Source organism: Miniopterus natalensis, chromosome 1 (genome assembly GCF_054644295.1).
Source record: "Miniopterus natalensis isolate mMinNat1 chromosome 1, mMinNat1.hap1, whole genome shotgun sequence".
NCBI classification, from domain to species: domain Eukaryota; kingdom Metazoa; phylum Chordata; class Mammalia; order Chiroptera; family Miniopteridae; genus Miniopterus; species Miniopterus natalensis.
This window is the reverse complement of record NC_142081.1, coordinates 60,217,404-60,229,185: the sequence shown is the minus strand read 5'-3', so window position 1 is coordinate 60,229,185 and position 11,782 is coordinate 60,217,404. Positions and strand designations below refer to the sequence as shown.

General features: G+C 47.9%; 1 pseudogene; it reads right to left on the bottom strand.

Moving 5' to 3' along the window:
* Window positions 1–1,267: 1,267 nt before the first annotated feature.
* Window positions 1,268–2,319, bottom strand: LOC107542955 (glutamine synthetase pseudogene; annotated as a pseudogene).
* Between the last annotated feature and the right edge of the window lie 9,463 nt (window positions 2,320–11,782).

Genomic DNA, 11,782 nt, shown 5'->3' with positions numbered 1-11,782 from the left:
AAATCTTTCTGAGAACTTTGAGCTGAATGGGGACAGAATGTTTTAGACAACCGGGAATGCAGGAGTGAAGGAGTATGGAGAGCTTGGAGAGGTAGTCATGTGGGGCCTATGCCCATGGTAGTTTGGGATTTTGTTTCAGATACAAAGAGAAGCTTCTTGTTAAGCTTTAAACAGGATAGTGACCATCTAATTTACATTTTTAAAAGACCTCCCTTGCTGTGGTGTGGGAAATGCCCTGTAGAGAGAGACAAGGCAGGAAACAGGGAGACCCTGTAGAGGATTGTATTAGCTTCCTTCACCACAAACTTAGTGGCTTAAAACAACATGAATTTATTCTTTTACAGATCTGGAGGTCAGACATCTAAAATCGATGTGTCTGCAGGGCTGCTGCGTTCCATCTGGAAGCTTCGGGGGGAAATCTGTTTCCTTGCCCTTCTAGAAGTCACCTGTATTCCTTGACTCGTGGCCCCTTCCTCACATCATTACAACCTCTTGGTTCCGTTATCACATCTCCTACTACTGACTGATCCTCCTGCCTCCCTCTTATAATGACCTTATGGTTCCACTGGGCCCACCTGGATAATCCAGAATAACCTCCCTATCTCAAGATCCTTAACCACATCTGCAAAGTCCTTTAAACATGTTAAGGTAGCATATTCACAAATTCTGGGTATTGGGACATAGACTAATACCCAGTCTATGGGGGGTGGGCAAGGTAACCACAGAAGTTATTGCAAAAGTCCAGGTGGTAGTACACTTGCAGTCAGATTAGGGTATACAGCAGGTCCTCAAATAATGTCATTTTGTTCAAACATTGTTTCATTATAATGTTGATGACATGCCCTAGGAACTTAACTCATCTTTATGTAAATTAGCCTATGGTAAAATTGTTTTCATTATAGGTCATTTTGCTTAAAGTTGCAGAACCTATAGACAGTGTTAAGTGAAGACACTGTACTTTGAAGGTAGAGTCAACAGGACTCACATTGAATTGGATGTGAGCGTTAAGAGGAAAAGAGAAATCACAGATGTATCACAGGGTTGTTTTTATTTGAGCAACTGGGTGGATGATGGTGCCATTTGCTAAGATAGGAAAGACTTAGGGAGTAAAAAGGTTTGTTTTGCTTTGTTTTGTTTTGTTTTTCACAAGAAATAAAAAAAGACCTTGATATTCCACCCTTTGAGTTACAGCTATTATGACAATTGAAAGGGGGACGAGGGGGGAGTGGCTGAAGAATTAATTAGAAGGAGTTCAATGGCTGCAAGTTTAGTCCACTTGGTTTTTGTACTGGAAAGGCTCGTTGCCAGTTTCGTTGAGAAGATACATTCATATGAGGGCTTCTGTCACCCTGTAGAGACCACCGTTGGTAGAGGGGCACCTGTCTTCAAAGTAACCCTTCTTTTCCTGGCCAACAGCCTGGGGACGTTAGTGCTACGGGTGGCCAAGCTAGCAGAAAAGCCATTGATGTTGGAGGTTTCCTTGAACCTAGTTAGGCACTGGGCATTGTCACTGCCCTCCTTGGGATTGTAGGCTCAGATTGGTACTGGTACCACTTGCTCAGCCTCTGGATGGACTCCTCAATGTACTTCAGACCAGCCTCTTCTCCCGTGGCCTTGGTGCTGAAGTTGGTGTGGCAGCCCACACTATTCTAGTTCCCAAAATGGGCTTGGGGTCAAAGGTTGCTGTCACTCCAGTCTTCACATCCTCGGTGCTAAATGAAACAGGCCACCTGGAACTGGGTGGGCATGACCTTGGCATTTGTCCTAGGGATTTTTGATGCCAACATATGAGCAGGCCTGCCTCCACAATATAGCTGCCGTAGGCTGTGTCTGCTCCCACACCACAGTAGTATAGACCTCGGGGCCCAGGGAAGCCACTGGAAAGCCAACCAAAAGGGTGTTCATCTGTGCCCATAAGAGTATATCCCTGCTTCATTGCAAACCAGGAGTGTTTTTTGCTCACCAAGTCCATTGTCTGTTTACAGGTGTGCCTAAAATTGGTCTCTGCAGGCTTTCAGCTGTATTTGATGACTTCACAGAACACCAGCTTGTTGGTGTCCTTGCAGAAAGCTTCCCAAAACATGGCAGCAGGGACAAGATACATGTCACTGTTGGAGCCTTCAGACTAAAATACTAAGGCCATCAAAATTCCACTTGGGCAACTGTTCTGTACACTTGGGCTCACTGTCCAGGGTCCAGATCTCGCATTGAAGTCCTCCTCCTGTACATAGCTTGGACTCTGTCATCCTGAGGCATGGACATGTACACCTCCTTGACGCCTTTGTTCAAATGGGAACTCACCGGGGTGGCCATAGCGGAAGAAGTTCTGGGGAACAGGCAGGTGGCAGGGAAGGCAGGCCGGGAGAGCAAGGTGTGGAGAGGAGGGAGGAGGCTGGGGCGCTGCTCAGACTCGGCTCTGCCAGGAAGTAAAAAGTTTTGTAAAAAAGCAAAAAGTTTTTGTTTTGGCCAAGTAATATATGAGATGCCTGTTACACGTCTAAGTGGAACTATTAAGTAAGCAGCTGAATATACAATTTTGGAGCTCAGTGGTGAGATAAACATCATAAATAAAAATTGGAGAGTCATCTTCATATGCCACGGGACTAGCACAGACTGGAACAGCCTGGTGAAAACTCCTCTGATGAAGCTGCCGGCACAGAACCACTCTTCGATGACACCACTATGAATAACTTCTAAAGCGCCCTGGGCCTTGGATTCTCTAGTTCAGAAGTCAGAACTCTCTAGTTCAGGACTCCCAGATTGGGAGCCCCAGATTGGCCAACCCTAGGTCATATGCTTGAGTCTAAGTCCTAAGCTCGGGTGAGAAAGTGACCCCTCTGACTTCTGACCCTCTGACCCTTTTATTTTCTTTGCCTTTCACCAAGAACCACACAATGGGGGATTACAAATAGGTTCAGATCCTGGAGAACCAAAAGCCAGCATAGATCTGCTACAAAAGGTCATCAGCCTAGGATGAAACGTGGGCAGAGGGTGCTGAACATTTGAAATAAAGCATGAAATTATCCGAAAGTAAACATTTTCGAGATGTGTTATCAGATTGTCAGAGAACATTATGAATTTAAGTGGAACCAGTTGTAGTGCTTAGGTAATCTGAGGGTTGGCCTAAATGATGATTTTGCTCTGAGCTTTCTATGATTATTGAGTGATATTCTTTGGAACCATGGGTTTGGTGCTGGGGGCACCAGAGTAAAGGAAATGGTCCTACCCTATAAGAGAACAGAGCCTGGAGGCCATGATTCATCTGGGGCTTCATCAGGATTACTCTCAATTGGACACATCTCAGTGCTTCCCATGGTCTCAGTCATACCTCAATTCCATTCCAGAATTAACAGTTATGCTGGCCCCTGGGTGATATCTCAAGGCCGTCTATGACAGAATAAACCACTCTAGTAATAGCAGTATCCAAGTCTGCCAGTTTTAGCATCATCCCTGGCCCAGTACAATTCAACTACTGACAGAGTATTCTTTGGGCTCTATTTTTCTGTGGGAAGTGATTAAGAGCAGCTGTTCTGGCCCTGGCTGGTGTGGCTCAGTGGTTAGAGCATTGGCCCACTCACCAAAGCATCTTGGGTTTGATTCCCAGTTAAGGGCACATGCCTGGGTTGCAGGCTCGATCCCCAGTTGGGTGCATGCAGGAGGCAACCAATTGTGTGTGTGTGTGTGTGTGTGTGTGTGTGTCTCTTCTTCTCTCTCTCCCCTCCTTTCCACTCTCTAAAATCAACTAAAAAAAATTTCTCTGGTGAGGATTAACAACAACAAAAAGAGCACTTGTTCTAAAGTCGAATGATCTGGGTTCAGATCCCACCTCTACTACTTATCAGTTACATGACCTCAAGTAACCTCAGAAGGTTTAAATCTCTTTATCAGCAAAATGACTAATACTTCATAAATGTTATAAAGATTTTATAAAACACTATAATTGAGACTCTTAGACTTGCTCTGTCTAACATGGCAAGTATGAATACTTAAGTTTATATAATTAAAAGAAAAGAAAAAAATTCAATTCTTTAGTCCCAATAGCCACAATTCAAAGATTCAATAATCACATATCTTAGATAGTGCAGAGATAGAGTATGCCCGTCATCACAGAGTCTACTGGACAGTGTTACTGTGGATGGCATAGCATTGGGGCTGGCACATATGAATTCCCAATGAACAGTAATAAATAGAGTTATTATTTATAGACCAGCCACTTTCCATCATTTGGATACCACCTTTTTTATTTTGGCTACTGTATTTTAGTTAACATTTTTCTACAGGTTCACTCATTTTACACTAACCTTTATTTAATATCACCATCATAAATGAAAAAACAGTATCATTTGCTATAAATAAAAGGAATCATAAAAATAAGTACTATGGAACAAAATAATGTGGTTAAATTTAAAATTTTAGATTTAAAAACTTTAAAAAAATGAATAAAGCAATAATGAAGCAAAACAATTTCTAAAAATAGAGATCCAAAAATAAATTCCCCAATGAGGAAAAAAATGGATTGTTAATGACCAGTCAGGGATAAAGGCAGCTCAGTGAACAATGAAACTGAGAGTCTATCAATAAGACATGGTTAAATTTTAATGTCAAGCACACAAAACCCCACGTTGCAACTAGGTTGGGGCTTTGGGCCCTTGGAGCGGAGTATGTGAGGCAGGAAGCTGCGTCACAGTCTCCAAGTCGCAGGAGCTAAGTGCCTTCTGGCCCCTTCTCCCTCACTCACCCTAAGAGAGCTGGGAAATGAAAATGTCTCCCAAATCCCCTCCCACTTCCTGGGGCCTTCGGCGAGCACCGAGGAAGGCCTAGGAAGCACGGGGAGCAACACCCAGCAACCGGGAGCCCCTCAGCACAGAGCACCTGCGTCTGCTTGGCCAGACTTAGCTGCCCCCCAAGTGCGGGGCTGCTGCAGGAAGGCCCGGGAGAGAACGCCCGCACTCCCCAGGGGCCTGGGGCCTAAGAGCCTGGAGAAGGGTCCTGCTTGTACCACCTAAGATCATCTCTTCAGAACGCTGTGGTCACAGGCGTCCTTTCCTCAGAGTACGATTGAATTTATTAGGTTTTAATTAGGGCTAGGGTTTGAATTAGGTTCAAAGGTCTTATTTAGGTGGGAGTTGATTAATTTACAGCTGTGGTTACTCTAATGCACTTAAGCTTTGCAGTGTCTGGACTATAGAGTGATGGTTATAAACACAGATGCCGCCTGGCTCCCTGGGTTTGAATCCCAGCTCTACCTCTCCTTGTCTAAGTGACTGGAAGCGAATTACATCACCTCTATTAAAAGGTCACCCTTTTACAAAAGGTGAAATGACCCTCATACACATATTTAAGATCTGTTTATTTTATTATTAATGAGGGAACCTGGGAGATGTTACAGCTCATTCAAGGTGAATCGAAAGAACAGACCATTTATAGATCAGGAGTATTGAAATGAATTTGTAAATGGAAGCAAAATTGAATTTCTCACTAGAGAGGAAGGTTGAACAGAATCATTTGCATATTCATAGACTGATCCTTAGCACTGCCATCAGTTCTCTACAATCTATAGGGTTGCAAACTAGCTCAAAGGAAATGAAAAGCTATAATCAGATGGCACAGAAGGGTGTGCTCTAAACAGTGCCTGGTTTTTCATTGGAACACCTAATTTCTTTATTCCAAATTTACTTAGATCCTTCTGTCTTTCAATTCCCTCATGTGTAAAATGGGGACATAATTCAAGTGCCTACCTCACTGCGTCTTGGGGAGGGGTAAGTGAGCTAAGGTGTACATTATTACACCCCAGTCCCTTAGATTGGAGTTGGCTGTTCCCTTTCCTTTTCTTTATTTTTTTAATCCTCACCGGAGGATATTTTTCCACTGCTTTTCAGAGAGAGTGGAAGGGAGAGAGAAACATTGATGTGAGAGACACGTCGACTGACCGCCTCCCGCACACGCCCCGACTGGGGCCGTGGATGGAACCTGCAGCCGAGGTACGTGCCCTTGGCAGGAATCAAACCTGGGACCCTTCAGTCTGCAGGCCGACGCTCTAGCCACTGAGCCAAACTGGCCAGGGCAGCTGTTCCCTTTGGTATTTTTGAAGGTGGATTCGTTCTACAGAAGCAGGTCACGATAACAACAAGCATGGATTAGTGCCCACCTTGCCAGATACTGTGCTGGTTTCCAGTTTCACTCTGAGGGGCACCACGGGTTCTGAACTGCCTCACTGTAGCCCAGTGTGCTGACTTCAGGGTCAGCTCAGAATGAAGGAAGGAGGGAGAGTGTCATGGAAACACAGCAGGGAATGGCATTGGCAGGTCTGGGTTCAGGGTGTCAGGAGTGAGGTCCTAAGGCCTGGAGACCTCCTGACTCTGTGGGAAGGGGTTAGCTCTGGTGGTGGCATCCTAGAGGAGGCCAGAGGGGTGGCCAGAGGGAATTGAGGGTGTGTCCTAGATGTCTGGGTGCCCAGAGTGAGAGAATAACCTCCCTGTAGCCATGGCAACACACTCCTTAAACTGAATCCACCCAGACACTCCAAGATACCAATTCCTTTATTCTTTCTATCAGTCACTTGATTAACAAGTGTTCACCATGTGTCTTCTTGGGAGATACAGGGCTCCAGGGACTTCTGCCACCCCCCACCCCTAGGGATGAACTTCTGGGTTTAGGTCCCAGCTCTAGTGCCCTGGAGAGACAGCATGAGAGCACTGGACAGGGAGTCAGGGAGCCTGGGTTTGCTGCTGGTCCCTGACTTTGTGAGGGACCTTGAGCTAGGTACTTACCTGAACTTTCCTCTGCACAGTACCTGCCCCAAAGGATTGTTTTCAGGTTTCAGTGAGACAATGTATGTAAAGAGCTCATAGTAGGCACAAAATAGATGCATTTCTTTTATGTTTCGCCATTATATTAAGGACTTAGAGTAGATTGCTAAAGTTACTTCCACTTCCAAACTTCTAAGAGCTATCGCTTCTCTGTCCTGGCCCCTTCAGGGGGCCCTAGGGAAGTTTCTGCAGCCCACGAGTGTCAGTGGTTAGCACTGGCCTTCCCTTTGTTCACAGAGAAATAGGGGAAGTAGGCCACCATGCCCTCCCTCAGGCGGGCATCGGAGAGGCGGGAGCACCCGGGAGCCCTGCCTGCAGCACTCCGCGGGGCCAGCAGGGGACGCCCTGACCTCGCCGGACAAGCGCAGCTGCGGGCAGCCCCAGGCTCCCAGAGCGTTTGTCCCATTACCTTGGACCATACTCATACCCAAGGTTGTGGTCATTATTTCTCAAAGTCATTTCTGCTGCAGCTAGAAGTTTCTGCCTAAGGGATATTATCACTCATTCAATCATTGAACGAGCACTAAATGAGCACCCACTCGTGCCAGCCACGGAGCTCTAGGCGCTGGAGTCACGAGAAGCTGATGGAGACCTGCGTTGAGACTGATTTTTTTCTCAGATAATAATAGCTCGCTTATATTTGTTGAGAATTTACTAAGTGCCAGGCCCACTACTAGTGCTTTAAATATCTTCTTTCTTGAGCTCTCATAATAGTCCTGTGAGGTAAGCGGTGTTTACATCCATTTTCCTGCCAGAGACACTGAGGCACCAGAAGTGAACCCACAACGCGCCTCTGGTTGCAAAATTAGTAAGGGGTGGAGTAGAGATTTGAACCCCAGGCCCACTGACTTCAGAGCCAACAACCATGCTGCGCTGTCTCTGTGCCTTGGGAAACAATAGCAAATGAGCACAACCTGAGGGACCCCAGGCTGGCCACAGGGCCTTTCAGCTGTGGGAGGCGGTGGGAAGTCAGAAAAGAGGCCAGGCCTAGGCAGAGTAGAAAAACCTGGGAGTCCACTCTCCACCTCTCATCTTCCTCTCCCTCCTCCTTGATATGCATCCGCATCCCAGGCCCCTGTCCACCACCATCCCAACCACACCCCCACACCCCCACCACCACACAGGCCAAATCCTGCCTCCTGGGTCCTCAGTCCTGGGTTCTAGGCCCCACACCTTCCGGCTGTGTCTCTGAAAGAATGTCACTTCTTCAGTACCGATGAGCCTCCATTTCCTCAACTGTCAAGTAGGAGTGTCTTCCTCACACTGCTGTGGGTTGTTATAGTGAGAAAGCATGGTGAAAGGCCAGGTTTCATTGTTATTTCCCCTCCTACTCAAGCACTGCCCTGAGTACAAACATTCCATTCTCCGAAACCCCCTCTTCTCCACCCCCACCAAAACCCCAATCTCTCTCTAACCTCAGCTAACTGCGCAGAGCAACCCATCTGGGAGCGAAGCCATGCTAATATGTTCATGACAAATGGTTACATATGTCACACACACTCCATTTTTGGAGGCAACTTAAGCAATATTAAACAAAGAAAAGAATCTGAAGGTGGACCCCCATGGACAGCCCCAACCCCACATGTCTAGAAGGTCAGCGTGTACAGAACTGGGTAGTGGCACTCAGGACACGTGCAATCTTTCACAGGTCCTCCCCTGTGATGGTTTCTTCCTTGGTGAAACTTGGGAAGAGGAGGGTCACCACAGAGGGGAAACTGAGACCAAGAAAAGCAAGCATTGTTACTGCTCAAACAGTCCCAGTGAGGCTGGAAGAACTCTGCCCTCCAACCCAAAAAGAACTCTGTCCTGTTCCTGCCTTCCTCCTTCCCCCACTTCCATGGGTAGTGAGTAGGAGGAAAGGCCCCTTTATTCATGCTGATTAGGGGGTCCCAGAATTTTAAATCTCCTGCCCAGAAGTCAAAGACAGGAAATTATAAAGCCAGAGTTTCTGCACAAATTACTAAGGTGTCCTAACTCCCAAAAGTAACAGATGCTGTTCATCTCTTGGCCCCTGTCATCATTCATCCTTGATTGGCCAAGGAAGCCACTCCACTGCTCTAGGACCAGCAGATGCAGAGTTATGTAGGGAACCTAGACAGACACAATGAACATGTTCTCGTCAGATCTGAGCCAAGTCCTGCTAATAACATCCATGAATCACTGACTTCAGTGAGTCACAGCATCAAGCTGCAGGAAGCCTCCAAGATCTTTCGGACCAAGCATTTACCACCTAGTTACCAACAAGTAAGAAAACTGAGCGAGCCCGGCCGGGCATGGCTCAGAGGTTGAGCATCGACCTAGGATCCAGGTGATCAGGGTTCGATTCCTGGTCAGGGCACATGCCTGGTTTGTGGGCTCGATCAATGACTCTCTCATCATGGATGTTTCTATCTCTCTCTCCCTCTCCCTTCCTCTCTCTGAAATCAATAAATATATATTTTAAAAAAAAGAAAAGAAAAGAAAACTGAGCGAGACCGAGGAAGGGAAGTGACTTACCCAAGTTCACAAAGCTTGGTAATGGCAGAGTAGAGGCTGGAAGCCCTGAGCCCCAGGCCCATGCACTTTCCACTGCCCTTCACATACCTCTGAAAGCCCCATGGGACTGGGACAGGGGGCGAAAGGGGAAGCATAGGCCCCTCATGATCAGCCAAGGGCAGCTCAGTCTGTCTCCTAGCAAGTGGGCTCTGTGTTAGCCTCAGCCCTCCCTTGGGAAGGAAAGAGCTTGAGGTCCATCCTCACACCCCAGGCTCCAGGACTCACATTAGAGGCTATAGGAGGCAGCTTCCTGCTTGGCCCCCATCCAAGGCCATTCCACAATGGGGGAAGAGCACTGGGCTGAGAGTCCAGGGTTACTGCTCACTTTACCCCTACCCCAGCCCCTCTCAGATCCCCTGGGTAGAATGAACTAGGCCCTACCTGAGATTTGGGGTGTGGAAGGGAGATGAAGGCTGGAGAGCCCCACTATGAGTGCTCTATGAAGGGTGCCCTGGAGAGGACGTGGGGGAGGCCTTGCTGGTGCCCACCAGCCTTCCCTTTCCCTTGCCATCCACCTGCAAGCGTTCACACTCCTTTGTAGGACAAGAGGTGGTTCATTCAGACCAGCCCCACAACTCTCATTATTAGTCAGAGGGAACCTGAGAGCAAGCTTGGAGAGGGGCAAGGCCTTGGTCAGCTTCCTATAATGAGGCAACGTGACTGCCAAGCAGAATATTCTGGAGAAGGAAGCCCCAGCCATCGCCCTCCTCCTCCATGCCCAGTCTGGCATGACCGAAATTTAGGCAGGAACCAAGACAGAGACACTGGGACATTCAGCGAGGATTTATTATGCCCTTACAATAGTTCAGCTCTGGGCTCTGCTCCCTAAGGGATCTTTTTTGAAGTAAGAGGCAGTGGTTAGGGACCCAAATTTTCCTGTCTTTAAGCCTTCAAGAGGAGACAAAACAAACCCAGGTGAAATGTCAAACCACAAAATGAGGCAGTGTGAGATTGGGGCCCACGTTCTCATGCTGGACAAGCCTAGGACCAAGTGGGGGTGGGGGCAGGGGTAAGTCACTGTGAACAAGGCTGAGGGGGCCCCAAGAATGGGGAGAATTCAGGTCTGCAGAGATAGTGGGAAAAGTCTTCCAGGCAGGGAAGGGGAGATGAGGCAGTAATGAACATGCATGTTCAGGGGACAGGACACTGTTTGCACAGCAGTGAGGCTGGGAATGTGCCTGGTCAGGAGACATGTCCTTCTTCAGCTCTCAGTCCTTAACATGGTCTTCCTCTGTGTCCATGGGAAGTCACTGGCCTCCTGAGGCAGGTGACCACGTAGAGAGCTAGGCGGAGGCAAAGGAGGGCCAGGGAGCTCAGCCCCTCAGTGGAGGAGCCCTCTGACAACAGGAAGCAGCTGCAGCAGACTCCAGGGCTGTGATGGTGTCAATCACTCTCCTACCCCGGCTGTAGCCCCTGAAGAACAAACTGTTCTTCAGGAAGCTCTGGGGACAAAGGGCCCACACCTGCGCCCAGGTCGGTTTGGACAAGCCCTCATCGGCCCACGCAGGGAGCCCAGCAGAGCCATGACAAGGCTTAGCAGCTCCCCTCACCCCTGGCCTCCTCCCACCCCAGAGCCCTGCTGCACTTTACTGAGTCAATGGAACACAAAACAAGAGTGTTTCAGGGGTTGGGGTTACAACAGGGACTGATCCTTCATAAAGACCTCATCCCTAGGTCCCAGACTGTGAACTGAGTGGGGATGCTAAGTGGTGTGGCTTTGTGGAAACAGCACTGGGTTGGAAGTCAAAGTGAGTTCTCATCTTAATTCTGCCACTAAAAAGCTGTGTGACCTTGGACAAGTCATTTCCCACTGGTAGACTTCAGTCTCCTCCCCTGTAACATGGGGAGTTGGAACTGATGAGCTCAAGGGTGCCTTCCAGCTTAAAAATGTGAGTCCAATGTTGTGAGGTAGCTTTCAGGTTGCTGAAGTGACTCTCAGGGGCTGGGGTACCTGGGAGAGAAACTAGGATGAGAACCTGATTGAGGTCTAGATAAAATGGAATTAGATTCAATTTAGGACCTGAGGTGGGTTTTGTTTCCCCAGATCCCCATGATAAAGAGATGTGGGTCTGTCGGACTGAGAATACCTCAAGAAGAGATAATTTTATGGAAGAAGATTCCCCAACACTTGAAGAGCTAGAATCCTCCCAGATAGTTCCTCAGTCACAGCCCCCTCCCCAATTCGGAAGGAATTGGGACAAGGAACGTGCTTAAGAGCAGAGAGGTGGGTGTGGTAGTGCCAGGGAGGAAAGATCCCAGCCCTCCCAACGTTCTTCCTCACTTCAGCTGCTCCTTAAAATTCCTTCAGCTGGGGACCAAACCTCCCATGCCACAGTTATAGATAAACTGGGCACAACCATTTAAATCCTATCTTTCTAGGACTGGGGGTATGCTGGGAGAGGCTGGAAGAGGGGTGAGACTGGAAGAGGCAGGGAAGG